The sequence below is a fragment of the Triticum aestivum genome, chromosome 5B (assembly GCF_018294505.1).
Source record: "Triticum aestivum cultivar Chinese Spring chromosome 5B, IWGSC CS RefSeq v2.1, whole genome shotgun sequence".
In the NCBI taxonomy this organism is placed as follows: domain Eukaryota; kingdom Viridiplantae; phylum Streptophyta; class Magnoliopsida; order Poales; family Poaceae; genus Triticum; species Triticum aestivum.
In genome coordinates, this window is record NC_057807.1 from 549,587,953 (window position 1) to 549,611,389 (window position 23,437).

Here is a 23,437-nt window from a genome sequence, read left to right on the forward strand (position 1 = left end):
AAAACATTCATGGATTTTGAAAAAAAATCACGAATATGAAAAGGTTCACAAAGTTTGAAAAAAGTTCTTGATTTCAAATAAGTTCATAAAATTTCCAAAAAAATCTTCGCATTTTAAAGAAATGAAAACTTCTAAAAAGGTTCACAGATTTGAAAAAAGTGCAAGAATTTAACAATGGATCATAATTTTCTTAAAATATCCTAATTTTTTTTAAAAGTTCATGAGTTTGGAGAAAAGTTCATGAATTTTAAAATACGGGTGAATTAGAAAATTTGGTTCATGATTTTCACAAAAAACTACATGAATTTGAAAAAAAAAACTCGAATTTGAAAATTATTTCAGAAAAATAAATGAAAATTTAGAAAAATTCTTGAATTCAGAAAAGAATCATGAATTCAAAAATGTTTGCAATTTAAAGAACAAAAAGTTAAAAATCACAAAATTTTAAATAAGAAAAGAAGAATATAAAACAAAAAAAGAAGAAACAAATAGGAAAAGGGAAAAAGATAATAAAGAAAAAAAACTGAAAACCAACAAAAGACGAACAAAACCGGTGGAACCTTCCCCAAAATCGGTGAGAATAAAAACTGCATGCACCGATCGATAGAACTAGCATGGGACACGAAATCACTAATTAAAGGCCACTCATTGCAAACGTTACTCCCACTTTCTAAGGTAGCAACGTGCGCCACTTGTCACAGTCTGAAAGTTTTTTTCTTTTTTGTAGATTAGTTTATTTAACATGTTTTATCTCTTAAACCGAGCGTCCACATCTCAAACCATTTTCATCATTGAATTCCTCGTGTTGAGATCTTCAAAACTACATCCCATGTTGAGAGGTTTTGAGAAACTTTCTTTTCACACAAAAAACCGGACAGGAAAATCGAACCGGGAGCACTTTTTTCTCCTTTCCGAAAGAGGCACGACTGTGCCTCTCGCGGAAGCAAATCCATGCCTCCATGAGAAATAAACCCGTGCATCTCGCGGAAGGAAAAAAATGCGTTTTTTTTGTTTCTGCAAGGCACGACCGTGCCTTTCACGGAAGCAAATCTGTGCGTCTGCGAAAATAAAACTGTGCCTCTTGCGGAAGAAAAAAATGAAACACATTTTTTTCATTTCCGAGAGGCACGGCCGTGTCTCTCATGGAAGTAAAATCGTGTCTCTTGCAGAAGGGAAAAAATATTATGCTTTTTTTCGATTCCAAGAAGCACGGCCGTGCCTCTCGCGGAAGCAAATTCGTGCCTCTCACAGAAGGAAAAGAAAACACATTTTTTTTCGTTTTCGAGAGGCACGACCGTGCCTGTAACGGAAGCAAATATGTGCCTCGCGCGGAAGCCAAACCGTGCCTCTCGCGGAAGAAGGAAAAACATGTTTTCTTTCGTTTCCGAGAGGTATGACCGTACCTCTAGCGGAAGCAAAACGTGCCTCCCGCGGAAGGAAAAAAACATGTGTGTGTTTTTTTGCAAAAAAAACACAATTTTTTCCCAAAAGCTAGATAAGACCGGTGAAAAACCATAAAGCCGAAAAAACCATTTGAAAAACCAAAAATGCATGCAAAAAAATAAAATAGAAAACAAAATCCGAAGGGAGTGCCCAAAGCGCGACATATGGTGGCGGCTGAGAGTGAGCAAGTGACCCTTTAGGAGGATCTAGAACAAGCGCTCCTCAAATTTTTTTTTGAGGGGTTCGAGAGCTCCTCAATTAGTTCATGGCATCTAAAGTGCAAAATAAAGAAGGTAAATAACACTGTAACTGGCGCATAATAGGGTTTGGGTCGGGTCTTTTGTTGCCTTTTTTGTGTTGTACGAATCGAGCTGGCCTGTTTCCTTGCAATAGGACCTCCGGTTTAGGGGTTGCATGTGCGTTCCTCGTAGTCTACAAAACTGATTTTTTTTTCCTGCTCAAAACGAAATTACAAAACTGTTTTTTTCATGTCCTAAAAAAACTGAATTTTCTCCGTAGGCTTTTCCAATAAATGTGCTTTTGTATGTCTTGTGAAAGACTCCAATTTTTAAGAAGTAACACAATCTCCAGAGAAAAATCTATACAATATATGTTGATTTAAGGGTTTTCAATAATAATGTACAGCATATATTGCCAGCATTTTCTGGAGGCAAGTACAAGAACATAGGAAGCAAACACCAACTACCGACGGATTTATGACGTATCTGCAACAAAATCTTGTATCACGGTTTGTACTGCAATTGGGATTCTCACTGAGTGGGCACTTCGATCTGATTGCCATGTCAAGCTCCCAAAGGCATAGCCACCTTGTACCCTCTGCCTTACCGTGAATGCCACTGTAAATGTTATGCTGCTGCTACCACCTCTGCTGAAACTGATCATGATGGCTCCACAGACACTGCTACTCCTGTTGGAGCCTGAACCACCGCTCGGTACGTTGCTTCCATTGGTCCAACATTCATGACAGTGCGTCGGACAATGACATAGTCCTTGAGGTTCGGCACGGCTATGGATGGAAGGTTGAGGTTGAGTTGATTTACCTCGCAGCCATCTAGTGATGATCCAAGCCGGGTACACTCGAAGAACTTGTTGTAATCTCTTGTATCTACGACGTAGACCAAGCCAGGGTCGGCTGCCCTATTCGGGTCAATGTGGCCACCGCGAAAGTCAAAGGGGTCGGCGAGCTTTCTTGGGGTGCCCTCTGCCTGGATCGGCATACCAAACTGATCAACAACTGAAGCTACAAAAATGGTCAAGGACCCAGAAAACAATGGTCGAGTTAGTTGTGTACTGCATGGATGCGTTAATGTCTTGTGCGGTGTGTGCAGACATACCGGTGGTGAGGATAGCAGACTTGAGCATCGCAGGTGACCAGTGCGGGTGCACGGAGCAGCCCGGTGACTGCTGAGACATGAGGGATGCCATGGACCGATGGACGTCCCCGACATCAACTCATACGACCCTCGCACAGCCGCCAGGATGCAGGTATAGGTCCATACCCATTGTCATCAAAGCTTGGTGATTCAGGCCATATGCCCACAACAACACATGCAGGCACGGATCAGCCAGTATATTGTAGTTGTAGATGCATGTCCCGTCTAAGACTATTATTCGTGAGCAGCCAAAGGACACATGTATCCTCCTTTTCAGAAAAAACTGTAGAGTTAAATGTGAGATTGCAAACCTGTATCAACCACACTGATGATAACATCTTCACCATAATTTGCCTTTTTTAAGAGTCCCGGTTGTTGTTGTTGTTGGTTGTTATCATAGCCAAGACCAAGGAAGTCCCAGCTCCGAGTTGTGTGCACTTGGTGGTAAGTGTTAGGCTCCACACTGATGACTTCCGGGAATTCTACACTTGGAACATGTTCCTTAGTTTGTAACTTTGTATCCATCAGAAAAGACAACATGTTCTTATAGTGTTTTTGAAAACCTGTTCGCATCAAGCCATCAAAAGTATGTAGTCTGATGTACTTGGTATATATTATGATATAGTATGCTTGCCTTTTAGAAGAAAAGTGCAAAATAACATGCTGCATGATGCCTTCTTAACTATAGATTGATTGATTATTACCTGCAAGTGTCTCTGCTTGAGACTCGGTGAGCATTGCTGCGAACCCAGAGAATCCGTGCTTGTAACTGTAAACTATTGACTTCAAGGCTTCATCCTTGCTGTTTCAAAGGAAAACATAGTTGAGCAATCACCTGTGTTTCGTGGTACTTATCAGGATCATAGTTTTAAGTAGCACGCTAAGCATCTTAGCGGCGGACTTCTTTCAAATGCTATAGCGTGTTATAGTGGAGCTATAGCGCGCTATTTAAAATGTTTATTCATTTGTTTGGACCAGTGTCTCTTAGCGCAAGACCTTTTGTAAACGCTATAGCGTGCTATAGCGGGCTATTTAAAACAGTGATCAGGATGCAACTTCAACTAGCATCTAGTACCTCCCAAAAACTGAGGTTAGTAGGTCATGGTGCGACACGGTGACCATGGACGGATCGTTATGTTTCTTCTCCCCCATATACACAATGTACAGCTGAATCATATTTTTTTATCAGAAAGGTTTCAAGAAATAATTTCAGAACAAGCAGAGTAAATAAAAGTAACTTCTCGGGAAAAAAAGATAGTAAATAAAAGTAGTAAGCACAGAGAAACACATCCAAATCTTGTAAAAAAAAAGGAAGCATCGATCTTACTGCATTGCTGGCCGCATTAGCTGAAGGAGACAGCAGGGTAACCAGTAGCAGACCACAAGAGAAGACTGTCCTCAAATCCATGCCTGATTTCGAGAAGACTACGATGTACCTGTTGTCGCTCTGCAGGGTAAAATGTCTGTTCTCGTTAATTTGTACACATATATAGCAGCCAGGGACAACCATGGATGTGGTGCAACATGCTAGAACAGTTCAAACGAACTTGTTCATGTGTTGTAAGGCGCATGCTTTGATCAGGTCTACCACAAATCAAACAAACTACTCGTCTTTCAATATTGTGGTTTTTGATGTAATTTCTACCAAACACGCTTCGGCTTATCATTGGGTGCTAAATTAATAGGTCTCCAGTAGGTGTTACGCACTGTTTCAAATAGCCCGCTATAGCTCCGCTATAGCACGCTATAGCGTTTACAAAAGGTCTTGCGCTAAGAGACTTTGGTCCAAACAAATGAACAAACATTTCAAATAGCGCGCTATAGCTCCGCTATAGCACGCTATAGCATTTGAAAGAGGTCCGGCGCTAAGATGCTTAGCGCGCTATTTAAAACTTTGGTGTTACGTAAGAACTAGAGTTGACAAATGTGATAGATCTAGTAGTACTAGACTTTCCGCAAATTGAAACATTCCACTGGCAAAGACAAGGTGCTCCGGTGAAGGTCTCAGTAGATTTTCTGGATAGTAATTTCAAATCCATTCAGCAGGCAAATAGGTATACTACAGAAGAGATTGTGAAAAGAAAAACGGGGAATGAGGAGTGGTTGACGGTACCAACTAAAAAACCCCAAGCGTCGCACAAACCGTGGCCGCCGCCGATGCCGGGCAAGGTAGCTTTGTCAGTGGATAGCTCCTTTTTGGCAGAAGACAGGTCAGCAGGGTGAGGCATGATACTTCGGAACTAGGACGGGAGTGTTATTTTCTCAGCACACCGTCACTTATTTCATTGCAATGATGCTTTTGTGGCGGAGCTAGATGCCATAATGGAGGGGGTGGCACTGTCTGTCGAGCATATTACTCTTCCGATGGTTGTTCAATCGGATTCAACGACGGCACTATCTGTTCTAATTTCTAATGAGTTGGACCGATCGGCATATCGGCATCTCATGCTAGAGATTAAGGATCTGATGGTTGGAAGGGAGTTTATTCCTATGAAAATTTCTAGGGACAAATCGTTTTGGCAAATTGGTAGAACTGATCATAGTACGGCTTGTTGGCTTCGCAAAGGCCATCCATGTATAGTTGAACTTTTGCGGCTGATTGTAACTCTACACTTTTGAAATAAAACTCCCATTTCACTCGCAAAAAAAAAGGTTAATTGGTTTGGCTCATACGTTTCCCTGACGGGAAAATTCGCTGAAGGCCAGGGCGACACTCTCAAATAATTTGTGCTGACGCATCTGGTGTGATGTGGTCACATCTATAATTAAGTGAGTTTTAAGCAAGGTGTTTACAAAGCGTTACTTTCTTTCAAACGTTCCAAGGTAAAGATTTTCTTGGCTAATCTGTTTCTCCAATTGGCAAATTTACAAATACGACAACTCTCTCGATCAATATGAGTTGACGTATCATGGTTGGTCACCTATATATTTTTTGCGCCGTTTACTTCATCAAGATGTCGTTGTTGGAGTTCCTTTCACACAGTTTGGGTGTTGCCAACGATGAGGGTTGATGTTGATCGTTGCTGCCGCATCTTGTTTATTGTTGTAGGCTCTGTAAGAAATGGGGCCATATTGCTAAAAATTGTTTCTCGACCCCTCAGCCCAAGGAAGGCCCAGTCCTCACGCTTGGCATTCCGAGGCAGGATACCATTGTTCCCGCTGCAGAGAGGGCAGGAGCGGTCAATCAAAGACCAAATCAACGTAATGATATCTCCCTCTCTGCTCCTTCCCGAGTTAGCTCGCTCATTTACCCTGCCGCTCCGCATTCCATTGCCCGCCGTCTCCAGGCTGCAGTCCTACCCTCACATCCTCCACCTGCAGCCAGATCTCCAAACCTCACCTCAGCAATGGCGACCTTCCCTTTCGATCCAGCACCATTTCTTCCGCCAAATCATCAAGGCATTGCGGTGGAAGGAAGGCCTGCACGCACCTATGTGCTCTCTGGTGCGCCGACGCCTCTGCATGAAGATTGGGCGATAGCATCCATCATTCCTATGCCAAATCTACCGGTGGCTTTCAACACTGTCCGTGAGGTACTCACTGATTTCTTGACTGATAAAGGGTTGGGGTTTTCTGAGATTATTCCATGCCCCTTTGGACAAGCTTATATCCAGCTGGGCAGCGTCTTCGATCGGGATGAGTTAGTGGCCAATAGTCCCCACCTTTTTACCGATGTCCATGTCAGCTTTCAAAACCATGACAAAGGTTTGAACTAGAGGAAATTAGTTTTGACTAGGGAAGTTTGGATTCTGTTATGTGGCTTTCCGTTTGACAGAAGGAATATCCGAGAAATTAATGAGGCAGTTAGTAAATTTAGGAAGTTTGTGATGTGGGATAGACTGAGAAGCTCGAAAGCTAATTAGATGGTGAAAATCAAAGTGCAAGAATTGAGTGACATACCTGCTAGTCTTGTATTTGGAGATGGTGAGAATTCAGATTCACTCTCTGTTCCAGTTGTGATTCTGCAGCAGCAGTTGATTGAGGCAGAACCACACGATGAAGAATCTATCCCACCCAATGGCAACCCACATCCCATGCCAATGCAAGCTAACCACCACCCAAACCAACACAATCACTTTTTGGGTCCTCTTCAGCAACATAAGGCAGAGGCTCAACCAGTCCCTCACCTAAACCTAAATCTAGCTCTGAATGAGGAAGATAATGAGGAGATGAATGAGGATGAGAAACAAGATGAGATGCCAGGATGGGGCCATTGGGCTATGCCACATGCTAACCCAGAGATTGATCAGGAGCTTCACTCTGGTGAATTTATGGAACTTCAAGATCTAATGGCTCCATTGGATGAAGACTAGCAGAATATGGAGGTGCAGGGCAATCAGAGTAGCCTCACTTTGACTCTGGGACTTTCTGATAGCAGTGGCAACACTGGTGCCTCCATTGTGGGCCCTTTGGCGCCAAGGATTCCTGATTTGAATCTCATGGGTGGGTCGGCCCATCTATTGATTGAGCAAGAGCCTGATGTTTTGGCTGCAGTAGCCCCCCCCCCTTTTGAGGAGCAAAATAATGTGATGGCCCAGATGTAGCCCATTATGGATATGAGCTTTCAGTTGATGGTCAGGCAGCATATTTCAGCTCCTGTTGCTAGAGAAGAGGATCCTATGAACCTGGAGCTAATGATTGGATCTCAGCAGACTCAAACAAAGTTGGACTCTCCTCCCACTGTTCAAGTGGAAAAGACAACCGACCTGGATGATAATCACATGCGTATACTGATACTACAAGAGCAGACCAAGGACCAGATTAACCAGATTGAACCAGACACTGATCAGGCTACTCAAGTCAGCATGGTTCCCAATGAGACCGAGCATATTGAACAGCAGGGTGAATCTTCTGGCTCCTCTGACATGTCAGCCCCACCTAGTTTCCCCTTTCCATCTTACCTTCCGGAAATTGTTCCTGTAGGTACTGATGCAAACGCTATGGTGGTGCTGCCATCTGTCTCAGATAACAACAAGTTGGACGGGGTTGTGGAACTACTGGGAACTGAAGGAGCTGCAGTTTGGGAGCAACACTTTGCTCCTAAAGAAGATCATCAGAGTCACATAAAGGTACCAATGGATTGGGTTAATTTTCTTTCAGTTTCATTTCTCTCTCCTGGTAAGTTTGTTTGGGTCAACAAATTTGTTACTTCTAAAGTCTGGGAAATTATTACACAAGGATATTCTGATGATAACACCCTCCCATTTGTGATACCTAGTGCTTGTCCTATATCTGAATCTGAGGACAACTCAATGGTACAGATGGAGATGGAACAAGAAGTCACCTCTCCCTTGAGCACAGGACATCAGACAGATCAACCAGCCTCTGCCACTCCTGCTATTCTCAACAACAAGAAAAGAAAGGAAAAAGTACCTCTGGTTGACTCTGAGGTAAGAAGAAGCTGCAGACTTCAAAAGGTCTCTAAAGGCTTTAAATAAAAAACTTGTACTGATAGGAACTGTTTGGCTTGTCATGCTCTGCCACCACTTATACCTGCCAAAGTTGTTAAAAGTCTCAATACTTCTTTCTGTAAGGTACCAACAAAGGACACCACTGAAGAGCTCCTATCCAACAAACCCAAGAAGATCAAGAGCTCCCAAGCTACCAAAGCTACCACTAAGGTCAAGGAGGCAGATAAAGGAAACAAAGCTACTTCCTAGAACAGCTCCTCCAGCCTTTGCCCTTCAACTATTGTAAAGAGGACAGTTTATCACTTTTGTGTTTCAGCTTTTCAGAACTTGTTACCCTGAGAATGAACTGTAAGAGCATGCTTCTAAGTATTCTGAATGTACTGCTGGACTATGATGATGTTTCTTGTCTGGTTTATGCCATTTATGTATCTATTAATGGTGCTGAAGTCAGAATTTACATATCGTTTAGCATGATTATTGACAGAGCTATGATAGATGTGGCACAGTATGAACTGTTAAAAGTACACCAATTAGATCATGGCTAGGGATTGGACAGTACTTAATTGGAATATTAGAGGATTGAATGATCCTAAAAAGTGGACTGCCATCAAGAATAAAATAGAGGAATCTCATTGTGTAGTCCTCTATCTCCAAGAAACCAAGAGAGAGAATTTTGACAGTAGATACTTGCTTAACTTTTATCCTAAGAAACTCAACAAATTTGAATATCTGCCCTCAGTTGGGGCCTCTGGTGGACTGCTCATTGCTTGGAATGATCAAATTTTCTCAGGTCAATTATATCACAGAAACAAGTATGCCCTTTCTGTTACTTTCACTTCCAAACATAATGGTGACTCATGGATTCTGTCTGATATTTATGGACCCAGCCAAGGAGAGGACAGAAGTAATTTTATGGAATGGTTCAGAAACTTTCAAATGATAGATGATCTCAACTGGTTGGTGATGGGCGATTTTAATCACATCAGATATCCTCATAACAGGAGTAATGAGGGAGGGGCATCAATGATATGCTGGCCTTTAATGAAGCCATTAGCAATCTGGCTTTAGTGGAAATCCCACTTAAGGGTAGGAATTTTACTTGGAGCAATATGCAAGAGCAACCTTTGTTGGAAAAATTAGACCGGTGCTTTTCCTCTGAAACCTGGACCCTTAATTTCCCTCAAACTTTGGCTTATCCTTTGGCTAAAACCACCTCAGATCATGTCCCCTTCAGGGTCAAGATTGGCACTAATATCCCCAAATCCAATATATTCATATTTCCAGGAGAAAGTGAAGCAGCTATGGACTCAAGAGGTTGATGAAACAGATAGTGCCAAGATTATTGCATCCAAATTCAAAAGACTGAGAAAGGGTCTCAAGATCTGGTCTCAAAATATCTCCAACCTCAAGCAGATTATTGAGAGCACTAATTTCCTGATTCTATGCTATGATCAGTTTGAAGACAGCAGACCTCTATGCACTTTGGAAGATAATGTGAGGAAATATCCTTAAGATGCATTTGGAAAATATTCTTAAGCAACAAAGGCTCTATTGGAAGCAACGATCCACCATCAGAAACATTAAAGTTGGGGAAGCAATTACCAAATACTTTCAGACAAAAGCAACTATTAAGCACAGACATAACTGCATTGCTATGCTTAGAGATGAGCTTAACCAGGAACATCACACCCATCATGCCAAAGCTGCTATTCTCCTCAGAGCCTTCAAAGAGAGATTGGGCACTGTTGTCCCATCTCACAATCCATTGCTACTTCACCACCTTCTCCAAGCAGAGACTAACCTGGATGAGCTGGAAGCTCCTTTCACTAAAGCAGAGATTGATTCTGTGGTGCATCATATGCCTCCTGATAAGTCACCTGGCCCAGATGGTTTCAATGCTGCTTTCCTCAAAGCTTGCTAGACCACCATTGCCCCAGATTTCTAAAGATTAATTGATGACTCTCACTCAGGAGTGGTTAATCTTCAGAGCATCAATTATTCATTCATAACTCTGATTCCCAAGAATGACTATGCAGCCACTCCAGCTGAATTCAGACCCATTTCACTTCTCAATTGCACCCTGAAAATCCTTACAAAGTTATTGGCAAACAGGTTGTAGAAGATTATTTTAAAATTGGTTCATAGGAATCAGTATGGCTTTCTCAATAACAGATGCATTCAAGACTGTCTGGCATGGTCCTATGAATATATCCATCAATGCCATCAATCCAAAAAAGAGATTATACTATTGAAATTGGACTTTGAGAAAGCCTTTGATTTACTCAACCATGATACCATTATTGAGATTCTGCAAGGTAAAGGTTTTGGGAGTAAATGGATCCAATGGATCAAAATGATTTATGGTACGGGTTACTCTTCTGTCCATCTTAATGGAGTTCGAGGGAAGCAATTTCTATGCAAGAATGGTGTTAGGCAAGGTGATCCTCTATCTCCCCTTATCTTTGTCCTTGCTGCTGATCTGCTACAAACCATGTTCAATGAAGCAATGACAAATGCACTGATCTCCTCTCCTTTGCTGCACCAATCATGTCCTGATTATCCAATCATCCAATATGTAGATGATACCATTCTGGTTGTTAATGCTGATCCTCTTCAACTGAACCACATTAAGAACCTCCTATTGCATTATGCTGCTTACACTGGCCTCAAAGTTAATTATGGGAAATCTACTATGATCTCTATCAACACTCCCCCTCACAAGATGACTGCCCTGTCAACTCTGCTTGGTTGCAAGATTGGTTCCCTTCCTCACACATATCTGGGTCTGCCACTGTGTCTCATTAAACCCAAAATTGCGGACTTCATGCCTATGATGAGAAAGATTGAAAACAGAATGCTGAGTTGTTCAACCATGCTTTCTAGTGGAGATAAACTCACCCTCATCAAATCTGTGTTTGCCAGCATGCCTATCTACTTCATGTGTTCACTTACCTTACCTTAAGGTGTGATCCAGCAAATCATTTGCTACCTGAGAAATTGTTTCTGGAGAAAGTTTGGTACACTGGATTCAGGCCCTGCCTCATCGCTTGGGATACCATCTGTAAACCTAAAACACATGGTGGACCGGGCATTTTGGATATCTCTATTCACAGCAGAGCACTTCTGATGAAATTCCTTCACAAATTTTTCAATAAGGAAGATGTCCCCTGGGTTAATATCATTTGGGAAACTCATTATCCAGACTCCCTCCCGAGTGACAAAATGGTTGGTTCGTTCTGGTGGAAATCGATGATTCAGTTGCTTCCTCTTTATAAAATTAAAGCAATATGCACTCCTGGCACTGGTGATACAGTTTCTTCTTGGTATGATAATTGGGCTGGGCAACCATTGCAAGAGAAATTCCCTGAGCTATGCTCTTTTGCACACAACAAGGCCACTTTTCTGATTGAAGTCACCAATCAACAAGAGCTCAATATGGAGTTCCACCTCCCATTATCTTCTCAAGCATTCCAACAATTTAATGAGCTTTCTGCAATGCTACACAACAGAGAGAATTCCACAGCTAGGGACATTTGGAAATATACTTGGTCCACTCAGCATTGCTCCTCTATGAAAATGTACAAGAATATATTGGGACCCAGTTCTGTGCATGGGGTTTTTACAAAACTTTGGAAAACATCATGTCAACTCAGGCATCAGATTTTTTTTCTGGCTTCTACTTCATGACAAGATCAACACCAGGAATATGATAGCCAGAAGAAATATGCATCTACCAGACTATTCCTGTGTACTTTGCTCAGAGAAAGTTGAAGAAACTCTGGGGCACCTTTTCTGGGATTGTTCATTTGCCCTCTCATGTTGGGACTCTATTGCACCTAGCAGACAGCGGGGCATTTCCACTTTTGATGAGATCTCAAACATCTCCAGCCTGCTACCTCAAGCCATTGCTTTGGATATCATTCTAGCAAGCTGTTGGGGCATCTGGTCTGTTAGAAACGATAAAATATTTCGAACAGCACCAGCATGTCTGGATACCTGGAAGCATTATATGAATGATAGACTCTGGGAAGCGCAACTTCGAGCAAAGACCAGAAAAGCAGAACACCTCAAGTCCTGGACAGAACTCCATTTGTAATATGATTATTATGCAGTTCCCTAGAGAAGGTGTTGGCTGAAGTTGACTTCATGCCCCTTGTATTTTTTTTGTTATACTCTCTTTAAATTAATGAAAATACCATAGAACGATTGTTCTACGGTCAAGGTTTCAAAAAAAACTATTGGAGATCATTTTTTTTACCTTTTTCATTTTTTACTTGGCTGTGTGTAACATCGCTGTCTCAACTAGCTCTTGGCATTATGTTGCTACAGAGGTCAAATGTGCTTGTTAGAGCATCTACAGCCGGGCGCCTCATACCCGCCACATACACCCGGGCTGCCGGTCACGTCCGGTCACGAAATTTCGACCCAGACGGGCGACTCAAAGAGGCCTTAAATGTCCGGACTGACCGACACCCCTCGTATCCATCCCAAATATGGGGTGGATATGAGGGCGCCCAGGCACGTCAGCCACGTCGGTCTGATTGCGGGGTACCACACAAAAACGCCCAGAAACCCGGCTGTCCGAAGCTTGTCTCCTCCATCGGATCGATGTCGCAGCGTCGCACCGCTCCGTCAGGTCGCATAGTGTCTAGCCCGGCTATTTAAGTCCACCGGCGGCACCGAAACCCTACCATCCACATTTTCCTCCGCATGTCCACCGCCGCCGCCACTTTCACTCCCCCCGTCCACCTAGTGGCCACACCCCCACGCTGCTGGGTGAGCAGCCACCCATTTCTAATGCCGGAGCACTGGCCCGAGTTCCTTGAGCATATCCGGGCAAGGCACGAAGCCCGAATCACCGCGGGGCTACCTAGGATGAAGTGGATCCGGAGGAGAAGGAGGAGGAGGAGGAGGAGGAGGAGGTGGAGGAGGAGGCCGACGAGGAGGAGGTTGAGGAGGAGGAGGAGGAGCCAGAGGAGGAGGATGTGGGGGACGCCGACGACGCGGGTCTGCAGGTGGAGCAGCAGGCCATCCTCGGTTCCCTCCGCTCGGAGTCAGCTACGGAGGCCAGACGCTGCCGCCGGCTGGAGATGGAGGCCACGGAGGAGGCGGAAATGCTCGCCTTCATGGATGAGGTCAAGCAGGAGGAGGATGAGCCGGAGCCCTCCTACCCGTTCGTCCAGCCGGCGCCCGGCACCGTCGTCGTGGACATGTCGGATGAGAAAGATTAGGTAGGGTAGTACTAGGATTTCTTTTGCATGCTTTATATGGATCTAGGGGCTGAAATATGAGAGATTCGGATGCAGAGTGACTAATTTGAGGCATGACCGGTCACTATCTGCGAACGCGCCTAGTCGGACGTGTCCGCAGAAGTTTGAGGGACCGGATTTGCAAAGTCTGGCTGTAGTTGCTCTTATCATGTTGATATTAACATATCGCTGTCATCCGAATGTCCTTGTCTCCTACTACCACCGAACGGTCGCTATCGCTGATGCTTTTTTTTTTCAATTTTCCTTTTCCGATCGAAAGGATGATGTCCGTTGTTTTTTTTCTCACGTATACTGATCGTCACCGAAAGTCGTTGTCGTCGCTGTTCTTTTTTCGTTTTTTCTTCCCGATCCAAAGGATGATGCCTGCTGTTTTTTTCCTCACGTAATAATCGTTAGTTTCAGCGAGTAAAAAAATGATGTGGACAAGAGGATTTGATCCCCAAGTCGGTTGATGGTTGTATGATGCCAGTAACCAACCCGCCTAATACTACTTGTTGTGTCATGAATGGTACCCATGTGACCTTTTTAAACATCATGGCAGGAAATGGAAAACGGTTTTTTTGTTGTTTGTCGGCCTTCTCTTGTATTTCATCCGCTCTAAGATAAGTGACTCGACTTTGTATTAACTTTATACAAAGGGAGTACATCATTTCCTACTACATTATAAGTTGTGTAATATCATATATGTGATCTTTTTATGTACCCTGCTCATGATAACTTTGCCGGCACCGGGAGGGGGGGGGGTGATCAAATATTCCCCGGTAACTTTTTTCTTAATAGCATGGTAACCACACATCACAGACCCAATAACTTATGCACCCTAGTCCTGGTACGTTTCGTGAGGGATGGGTGATGAAATATACCCCTCGTAAATTTTATGTCCATAGCACGGTAACTCACACATCGTAGACCTAATAACTAATGTACCGCAGTTTTGACAAATTTGGTGACTGGATGGGAGGAGGGTGGTTGATGAAATATACCCTTGATAAATTTTTGTATGAATAACATGATAACTCACACATCGCATACCTGATAACTTATGTGCCCTAGTCCTGATAACTTTGGCGACGGTGGTGAGGGGTGGGGGAGGGTTGTTGATGAAATATACCTCCGGTAACTTTTTTGTTAATAGCATGGTAACTCACACATCATTGACCTGATAATTTATGCACCTGGTCCTGATACTTTTCGCGAGGGACGGGTGATGAAATATACCCCCCTTACCTTTTATGTGCATAGCACGGTAACTCACACATCGTAGGCCGAATAACTAATGTACCCCGGTCTTGGTAAATTTGGTGACCGGGTGGGAGGCAGCTGTCTGATGAAAAATAACCTTGATAACTTTTTGTACGAATAACATGATAACTCACACATCGCATACCCGATAACCTATGTGCCCCAGTCCTGATAACTTTGGTGACCGGGTGGGAGGAGGGTGGTTGATGAAATATACCCTTTGGTAACTTTTCGTATGAATAACATGATAACTCATACACCGCATACCTGATAACTTATGTGGCCCAATCCCGATAAATTTGGCGACGGTGGTGAGAGGTGCGGGAGGGTTGTTGATGAAATATACTTCCGGTAACTTTTTTTATCAATAATATGATAACTCACACATCATAGACCTGATAGCTTAGGTATAAACAACGTGGTAAGTTTAGACCCGAATAAAAAGTTATTGAATCGTACCCCGATTATTTTTGTGCAAATAGCGCGGTAATTTATGCATCCAAAGCTGATAACTTAGCTATAAATACCACGGTAAATTTAACCCAGAGGAAAGAAGTCGTTCAAAACACATCTCCGGTCACTTCTGCATAAATAACATGTTAGTATACATATAACATAAATGATAACTTTATGGTAAATTTTGACCAAAAAAGTGATCAAAACATGCCAACATGAGATCAAGTTTCGAAGTTCTCATCGCGATGGATTTTTTATGTGAAAACGATTTTTGAATCAAAAATGACAGTTTGAGCTATAAAACATTTTACAGTTTCGAAATAGCGAGAATTTACAATGACATTAGGTTTCTGTGCTCTACTGCATTTGCATGCGGAGAGAATGTTGGAGGAGCCATTTTTATGCCCCGGGTAATTTCTATGTAAACAGGATGGTAACAGGCATACCACGTAGGTGATAACTTATTTAGTCTAAGTGTGGTAACTTTTGACCCAAAAAAATGTCATCGAAACATACGAACATGGGATCTAGTTTTGAAAGTCTCGTTGCAACAAATCTTTTGTGTGAAAACGGTTTTTCAATCGGGCCAATGATTTGAGCTACAAAACATTTTGAAGTTTATTTTGAATGGAATTTTTGCCGACATCACCTTCTTACTTATCTACATGCATGCATTGTTAATGAATGCTGCTACACACACGACATATGTTGGACGACTTGCAGACGATAGTGCGTATCAAGTCGTCCATGCACCAGGCAAAAGTTGATAGAGCCGTTCAATCTTGCATCGTGCATAGTTCGGCTGGCGCTCGTCGTCTGCCCAATAGTTTCGTTGTTAATTGGGTTCAATAGGACGTGCACTTCATGCAAATCAAAGAGATGTGCATGTGAGATTGCAGCGCAACGCTGCATGCGAAATTGCACCGAGATGTGAGGATGTAGGCAATCATCCGCACCTGTCGCTAAAATCCTGCCATCTAGGATGACCATCTTGGTAAAGCTGGAAGACCATCTTTTTATGCTCGGTATTTCCTAGAAAAATAGCTTGGTAACTGCATGTCACAGTCGTGATAACTTACGTACCACATGTGTGGTAAATTTTGATCCAGAAAAAAATTTCGTCGGAACATATCAACATGGGATCTAGTTTCGAAGGTTTTGTCACGACGAATCTTTTATGTGGAACCAACTATTCAATCGGAGGGACGGTTTGTCCTACAAACATTTTAAAGTTTACAATTTGATGGAATCTTGGGTGACATAAGCAGTTTTGTTCAATATGCATGCATGGAGCTATAGGGAAAAGATTAGACTGGATGTGTTTGTTTTTTACTAAAAAAGAAATCAACACACGGCAACACCAGCCCGAGCGACAATACCTTCGTCCAATTGTCCGGATCTCTTGCTATGGTCCGGACGTCTAGACGTTAGCACACTCCTTAACATATTGCCTTTTTATTAGAAAAACACCTACTCTGAACACCTCTTTTCACGTCTCCACTATTTGCACCTTGTATGTTTGGTATTTGAGATTGGCCTAACGAAGCAAATACATATTTGACTATACCAGTTCAATACTCACTCCGCCACAATAGAATTTCTGCGGTTCATCCTATTGCCCCAGCGATGGATCCATGGGCTCGGACACATTTGTGGCTTCCTTCAACACTATAACCACCAAACCCTGTTACGGTTCGCTAATTTTTTTTTGGGGGGGGGGGGGGGGGGGGGGGGTGTTCTAGTTCTCCTTCCTCCAGTGGCCTCTACAATGGCACTGAAAGCCCGCACTCCACGCATGTCGAGGTCAACTTCACCACAGCCATGACTGGCACGACGAGCACCGCGATTCCTCCTGCAGCCTTCGTCTCGGCTGATAGCAGAGATCTGACGCAACGAGTGGCCGAGTGCAGTGGCGAGCTAGTGGACAACTTGAACCTCGGCAGGTAGCAGTAATACGTCCCCATGCCAAATGGGTATGGCACAGACATGTCGCTGCACCTGGTCTCACACATGGGCACGAGAGAGACCTAGCCGCTCCATCCAGAAGAAAGAGAGAAGAGATAGAAGAAGAACCGCCAAAGATCTTTCTTGCTATGTTCTTCCACCTCTATATTCGTTACATTTCATCATCACTGTTGTAAGAGGAATTAAAAGTTGTAATATCGGGGTGTATAACTCTATTCATACTCATTTGGAGACAGAGACTTGTTGAATCATTTATTTTATTGTGGGTCTTCACAGTATTATTGATATGGTATTGACAGAATTATTCTCTATGATGATTGGCAATTCTCTTTCAATGTGTGAGTAGTTCCCCATAGGCGTGGGAGATGTTGGTAAATAGTAAGATCCATTTGTGCCTATTTTATATGCCGTCATTTGTGTTTTTGGTCTTATAATTTGTCTAGTAATTAGTAGTTATAATATGGTGATCACTGTGCGTGTTGTCTAATTTAAGGGCCCATGCAACATGACCTAATGACCTACACAGATAACACCTATTGTTTAGTGAATCCGTGCCCTTCAGGTGATAGGTGGAGACATCTACAAGGATCGAAGATAATATGAGATAATGGTGAACCACCGAACATAATGCATAGTTCTGGTTTAACAACCTTAATTGTGTAGATGACCACGTTGTGGCAACGTAGAAGTAGGACCAAAGAGTGGAATGTAATCTTGTGAGGAGGAGTTCCATAATCTTAGGGTGATCCGCCTAGTGAACAAACGAATCAGTTACTAAACTCATGATACAAGGTAACTGGAATTACGGTCGCACAGGCACACTTGAGATATACCATGATCCGAATATTGGCCATGCCCTTAGTGGTAGCAGCGATGATAACGTTGTGAAGTATAGAGTTCTCACTGGGCGCCTTTAAAAAAGAGAGTAGTTCTCACCGGGGTCCCGACTGCATGACGATGAAACAATAGATTAGCAACCCACCTTGCATGGGTTGTATCCCTAACGAAAAATGTGCTAAATGATCTTAGATTCTCACCTGTTAGGTGGGTGGCTCAAACTGTTCGTTGGAACCTTTGAGGTTAGTCCAACTTGCACTGGTTTGGTTCTCTAAAGCCCAACCTCTGTGGTGATTAATCTAGACTTGTCCACCAAAGGTGTTATACTACTTGTGATTCATCCACCTGAGTTTGGACCCATCAGCCATTAAGTAAAAGTGTGTGTGGGGGGAAGGGGGGGGGGGGGTAAAACTTCATTAAAAGAGGTTTTGAACTGCTTGAGGTGTGCTATTCAGTATCAATGACAATTATATTCTATTGTGTTTGTTATCTACATAGCCTAACTTATGGTGCACTTGTATTTACTTAATGTTGATTTTCAATTTGAAAACCCACGCCCATGTACTTAACACCATCATAATTAACACAACATGAAAGAAAGCTAGCTCATTCTATTTTTCAAACAAATCCAGACACAACTTTTATTTCAATGAAAATAGATGAAATGGAAAGAGCCATACGGGGTCAAGGAAGATAAAAAAGATAGGCTGAAAAGTTATGAAAACAATGAGAAAACAAATAGGTAAGTGTGTATCATATATGCAATCTTCTGAAGTCATACAAATATATGTGCACCTGAAACCAATAGAAAAAAAATAGACCCAAACTTTCAGAAAAAAAATGTGTGCGATTGTACTTTAATAGACCGTATTTCTTAGCAATAATGTACAAAATATATTTCTTCTAAGTTAAGTACGAGAACATAGGAAGAACAACAACTACTGATGGATTTATGAAGTATCCGCGACAAAATCTTGTATCACGGTTCGTACTGCAATGGGAATTCTCACCAAGTGGGTAGTTGCAACCGACTGCCATGTCAAGCTCCCGAAGGTGTACCCACCCTGCACCTTCTGCCTTGCCGTGAAAGCCACTTCGAACATCATGCTTTTGGTACCACCTTTGGTGAAACTGATCACGGATGGCACAACAGAGAATGCTACTCCAGCTGGAGCCTCAACCACTGCTCGGTAAGTCACTTCCATTGGCCCGACGTTCATGACAGTGCGTCGGACCAGAACGTAGTCCTTGAGGTTTGGCACCACAATTGACGGGAGATTGAGGTGGAGCTGGTTTTGCTCGCATTCGTCTAGTGATAATCCAAGCTGGGTGCACTTTAAAAACTTGATGTAGTCTCCTGTGTCCACGTCATAGACCAGGCCGGGGTCGGCAGCCCTATTTGGGTCCATATGGCCACCGCCGAAGTCAAAGGGGTCGGCAAGCTTCCTTGTGGCGCCTTCTGCTTGGATCGGCATACCAAAACGATCAACCACTGATGCTGCAACAATTATCATATCCCCAAAAAACAAGGATAAGGTTAGCCATTATTTTGGAAGGAGTGAATATTATCTTTTCGTGAGTGCATCTACCGGTGGTGATGATAGCGGACTTGAGCATTGCAGGCGACCAATCAGGGTGAACTGACTTGAGCAGCCCGATGACCGCCGACACATGAGGACATGCCATGGACGTCCCAGACAGTAACATGTAGGATCCTCGCACGGCCGCCAGTATGCTAACTCCGGGTGCAGCTATGTCAGGCTGCATTTCAAGGAAGGGTAGGTAAGTAAAAAAGCACTGCAAGTAGGTACTCCAGTCTATTAGGGCTGATGGACGGAGCTAACTAAAGTAGATAGGGAGCACCTTAAGTGTGCCAGGGAACAAGGGGCTAGGTCCTCTTGACGAGAAAGAGGCGACCCTCGGTGACAACACCTTATTGCCCACAACGGTCATGGCAGGGGACACTTTCACCACCGGATTCCTAGCATGACACAAGGCATCAGGGTAAGAACTCTTCCAGAAGAAATCTAAGTAATTAAGTGAGATAGTCTTCTTCATCCTGTTTGTGCAGGCTAATATACACGCACCCTGTGAGGCGCCAGTACGATAGGATTCGTTGAGCGATCTCGAAATCAACAAGCACGCAAGGCATGATACCATCGCACACGTCCAGGGTGTCAAGGTCGTTGTCGGCATGCTGCGCGAAGATTAGCCCCCTGGCGCCGGCTGCCACGGTGAAGTTGATGGCTGTAAAGAGTGATAACCGAGGCGGGGCTGGTGCATAGCACAATACGACTTTGCCTGTGACGTTGCTCGACACAAGTGACGCCGCGGAGCAGCTACAAAAATTATTGAGATGATGCTAAATTTGTCAAAGTACCGCTACACACGATTACTCAATAATTACATACCTTCGCGCATAAATAAGGTCTTCAAAACTATAGCTGGTCACAGATGTATCGTGGTAAAGAGATTGCCCCTGCGTTTCAAATAAAATTTATGGAAAATTGAAGAGTATGTCTCAAGAATCGACATCGACAGCACATATTAAATCTTCCATATCGAAATGTACTGTATATTAGGTATGTCCCAGGTCAAACATTCCAAAGTATGACCGACATGGGAGGAGCTTGGCTATAATTCAGAATACACGATTACATGTTTGTGCTCACATTTTTATATGGTAGCTATATATCTTTCTATACGCTTGGGCCAAGAGTTTTGAGTATTGGGTATATCTTCTTTTTATCAAAGTTTTCATCATAGAAGAAGATATCAACATCTACATTAACAATTAAATACAATATAAAAAGTCCATTTTATGATGGATTCAATGATATTATTATATAAACACTGATGATTATTTTTATATATTTGGTCAAAGTTTACAAAGTTTGATTATGGCAAAACGAATATGCACTCTATTTTAACAAGACGAGAATATAATTAGTTGAAAATCATCAATAAATACGCACATACCATCAAATTTTCCTTGTTCCCAAGAGAGATTAGGGTGGGGAAAACTCGGTCAATCGTGCTGGCGGCCACCGTGGTTACCCATGGCACGGCGTTTGACACTGTCTGCGGCACAGGGCCATTATTCCCGCCGGAGAACACGACAGAGATCCCCTGTAGCACGGCGTGCAACGTCCCTGGGTACTCGTGGCCGGCGCCCCCTCCCAGCGAGATCGACAGAACGTCCACGCCATCTTGTATGGCGTCATCGATGGCAGCGAGAACCGTCGCATCGGGGCAGCCCACACCCACCCAGCACACCTTATAGATGCCCAGACGCGCGCGCGGCGCCCCGCCACGCGCCACACCAGTGGCTAGGCCTCCCCCGTAGCCCACACCCTCCACCTGGCAGCCGGCAATAGTCGATGCAACATGCGTCCCGTGGCCGTTGAAGTCCCTAGGCGACATGAGGTCCCTCTCGAGAGCTTCTGTGCTGATGCCACGGCCGTACCACCGGGCGCCGATGATCTTCCGGTTGCAGCTCTTGGCGCTGAATGCTTCGCCGGTTTGGCACGTGCCTTTCCACCGTGCAGGTATCGGTCCATACCCATTGTCATCAAAGCTTGGTGATTCAGGCCATATGCCTACAACACACATGCAGGCTTGGATCAGCCAGTATATTGATGATGCACTGATGATGAGCCAAAGGCATGAGGTATCTCCCTATTCAGAAAAACTAGAGTTAGGTGAGAAAATGGCAAACCTGTATCAACCACACCGATGATAACATCTTCACCGTAATTTGCTTTTTTCAGGAGGCCCGTTTGTTGTTGTTGGTTGTTATCATAGCCAAGGCCAAGAAAGTCCCAGCTCTGAGTTGTGTGCACTTGGTGGTAAGTGTTAGGCTCCACACTGATGACTTCCGGGAATTCTACACTTGGAACATGTTCCTTGGTTTGTATCCATCAGGCAAGACAACATGTTCTTATATTGTTTATTGAAAACCTTTTTGCATCACAACGTATCTAGTATTCTTTTTTTTTGCGGGCAAAAACGTATATAGTCTGATGTACCTGGTATCATTATGATACTAGTATGCGTGTCTTTTATAAGAAAAGTGCTAGACAACATGGTGAATGATTCCGTCTCAGATTTGATTGATTGTTACCTATAAGTGTCTCGGCTTGAGAATCGGTCAGCATTGCTGCAAAACCAGAGAATCCGTGCTTGTAACTGTAAACTATCGACTTCAAGGCTTCATCCTTGCTGTTTCAAGGAAAACAAAGAATGAGTAACCACTTGTGTTTTGGGGTGTCCTGTACTTATCAGAACGCAATTTGAGCTAGCATCTAGTACCTTCCAAAAACAGAGGTTAGTAGGTCATGGTGGGACGCGGTGACCATGGACGGATCATCATGTTTCTTCTCTCCCATATACACAATATAGAGCTGAAGCGTATTTTTATCAGAAAGGTTTCATGAAACAATTTCAGAACAAGCGGAGTAAATAAAAGTAGTTTCTAAAAAAAGAGAGTAAATAGAAGTAGTAAGCAGACAAAAGCAAAACCAAATCTTGGAGGAAGCATCGGTCTTACTGCTTTGCTGGAGGCATTAGCCGAAGGAGACAGCAGTGTCACCAGTAGTAGCAGAACCCAAGAGAAGACTGTCCTCAAATACATGTCTGATTTCGAGAAGAATACGATGTAGCTGTTGTCTCTCGGCAGGGTAAAATGTCTGCTCTCGTTAATTTGTACTCCCTCCGTAAACTAATATAAGAATGTTTAGATTACTATTTTAGTGTTCTAAATGCTTTTATATTAGTTTACAGAGGAAGTACACATATATAGCAGCCAGGGACAACCATGGATGTGGTGCAACATGCTAGAGCAGTTCAAACGAACTTGTTCGTGTGCTGTAAGGCACATGCTTTGATCAGGTCTACCACAAATCAAACAAACTACTCGTATATAAATATTGTGGTTTCTGATGTAATTTCTACTACCAAACAAGCTTCTGCTGCTCATTGGGCATAGACGCAGGATGTGGGTGATAAATTAATAGGTCTCGAGTAGGTGTTACGTAAGAACTAGAGTTGACAAATGTGATAGATCTGGTAGTAATAGACTTCCTGCAAATTGAAACATTACACGGGCAAGGACCACTGATAGAAAAAGAGGCTTCCGTCCAGCCCCATTAGTCGCGAAACTGTAGGAACCGCGACTAATGAAGTCTTTAGTCGCGGTTCGGCAGATGAACCGCGACCAAATGCCTGGGCCCAGGGCGCTCGCGGGCTTTAGTCGCGGTTGGCCAGGCCAACCGGGACTAAAGGTGCCCAAAGGCCTTTAGTCGCGGTTGGCCAGGCCAATCGCGACTAAAGCTCCTCCCTTTTAGTCCCGGTTTGTGGCACGAACCGGAACTAATGGGGTTGAGACCTTTAGTCCCGGTTCGTGCCACGAACCGGTACT

The 23,437-nt window shown here is 43.4% G+C and overlaps 2 pseudogenes; both read right to left on the bottom strand.

Annotated features, from left to right (window-relative positions):
* Positions 1-2,157: 2,157 nt before the first annotated feature.
* Positions 2,158-4,245, bottom strand: LOC123116873 (subtilisin-like protease SBT3.9; annotated as a pseudogene).
* Positions 4,246-18,968: 14,723 nt separating this feature from the next.
* LOC123116874 (subtilisin-like protease SBT3.8) lies at positions 18,969-22,651 on the bottom strand (annotated as a pseudogene).
* Between the last annotated feature and the right edge of the window lie 786 nt (positions 22,652-23,437).